The sequence below is a fragment of the Octopus bimaculoides genome, chromosome 1, assembly GCF_001194135.2.
Source record: "Octopus bimaculoides isolate UCB-OBI-ISO-001 chromosome 1, ASM119413v2, whole genome shotgun sequence".
Taxonomy (NCBI): domain Eukaryota; kingdom Metazoa; phylum Mollusca; class Cephalopoda; order Octopoda; family Octopodidae; genus Octopus; species Octopus bimaculoides.
Genome location: NC_068981.1, coordinates 78,456,429 through 78,458,470, shown reverse-complemented (window position 1 = coordinate 78,458,470; position 2,042 = coordinate 78,456,429). Strand labels below are relative to the sequence as shown.

General features: G+C 36.9%; 1 protein-coding gene across 5 annotated transcripts in view; it reads right to left on the bottom strand.

The window, feature by feature from the left end:
• Positions 1-2,042, bottom strand: part of LOC106871456 (protein sidekick-1) — a 648,066-nt gene that overhangs the window by 163,858 nt on the left and 482,166 nt on the right. The window lies entirely within an intron of this gene.

Sequence of the window (2,042 nt, the reverse complement as noted above, 5' to 3'; positions counted from 1 at the left end):
ATGGTGTATTTTACGTACCACCTGCACAGGAGCCAGTCCAGCGGCACTGGTAATGATCTCGCTCGAATGTCTTTACACGTGCCAGGAAGGCGACTCTGGGCACAGGTGCCATCACGATTTCACTTTTTCGCTTTCGCTTGCCCCAACAGGTCTTCGCAAGCCGAGTTTAGTGTCCAATGAAGGAGACGATGTTGGCATGGGTGCTAATCGTCGAATTTAGTTTGATTTTGATTTCTTTCGATGATATTGGAAGTATATACACTGTATGCTGAACATAATATATTATCATGAAATTACGGAAATTAATATAAATATCATAATCATATGTTACATAAAATACACACAAACATATAAAACATATGAATACATGACACGATCTGTGTCCTTATATTTTCGAACAAGGGAATCTAGCACCCCCACTCAGCTCAAAATATTCCCTTGTTCGAAAAAAGTGCTGATGAAGAGAATCAACCCAGAAATCTCGATACACAGATATTGCTCAAAACAATATCTGTGCATCACAATTTCTGGGTTATTTCTCTTCATCAGCACTTTTTTCGAACAAGGGAATGTTTTGAGCTGAGTGGGGGTGCTAGATTCCCTTGTTCGAAAATATAAGGACACAGATCGTGTCGTATAGCCAGCTGGAGATGATGTCTCCTGGGGCTAAATTACAGCAACATTGGTCCTAAATCAGGACTGCCATGTTATGTTGGCAAACAATCTTTACTACAAAGTACTGTTGCTGAACATCTCACGTTGTGAGATTTACAAATAGTAATTTTCTAAGCTTTGTTTTTGTTGGCAAGAATTATCAGCAACTTTTCCTGTGATCATGATTTGAGAAGACATACAGAAGTATGTTCAAGATCGGTCATAATCTCTTGTGGGCAAGAAATGTACAATAAAGTTTGTTATAAACAACACAAACACTTCGTAATTTAATATCCTTCAATGTGATACCTGTTAAACAGAAATTATTTTTATTTAATGAAAATTTAATAAAGTCTAACCATAAGTAAGTGAAATTATGCTAAGTACAACTAAATTGGAAACCTTTTCCCCCTGGCCATATTGGCAGTTCTGAAAACTTTTGGGTGTGAATTTTACATGAGTAGAAGCATTTTTTTAACAATTTTTATCCAGAAAATCACCTGCATAAATTACAGAGCTACGCAAATTAAATTGGTTTTTATGGTATATGTGTGCATGTGTTGTATTCAAACTGATGTTATGTATGAATATAGCTAAGTCATGAATTAAAGCTTAGCTAACCTCTCCTACCTCTATAGCATTAGGAGTTATAATTCTGACATAAATTCTATTTTACTCCCTTCTAATACCAAATTCATCCATTTATTTATCTGTGATGCTCATTTCCCATTGTTTTAGCATTCTAGAAGTAGGCATCATTCCTATGATCCCTTAAAACCTGGCAATGATGATATTTCCCTGATAAAAATCCTTTATTGCCAGGTTTTAAAATGTTTAAAAGATAACTCTAGGCACCTTCCATAGAATATTTCAAATATGCCATACCTGTGTATCGATTTTTGGGATTTCTATTTTGCTATCAATAATGCTTTCATTGTCAAAAATTTCTTCTTGTTTTTCTGGAATTCTACATAGAACGACAGAGTTATCAGTAAATGCTTCTCTATCTTAATTTGTTTTGCATTCTGTATTATACATAATACTGCAATAGCCCCTTGTTGAGTACACATGGGCAACTAATGCAAACACATGAAACTCAAACTCTTGCGCGAGTGGCACGTAAAATACACCATTTTGAGCGTGGCCGTTGCCAGTACCGCCTGACTTGCCTTCGTGCGGGTGACACGTAAAAGCACCCACTACACTCTCTGAGTGGTTGGCGTTAGGAAGGGCATCCAACTGTAGAAACTCTGCCAAATCAGATTGGAGTCTGGTGTAGCCATCTGGTTTCACCAGTCCTCAGTCAAATCGTCCAACCCATGCTAGCATGGAAAGCGGACGTTAAACGATGATGATGATGATGATGATGATGATATATATATATATAT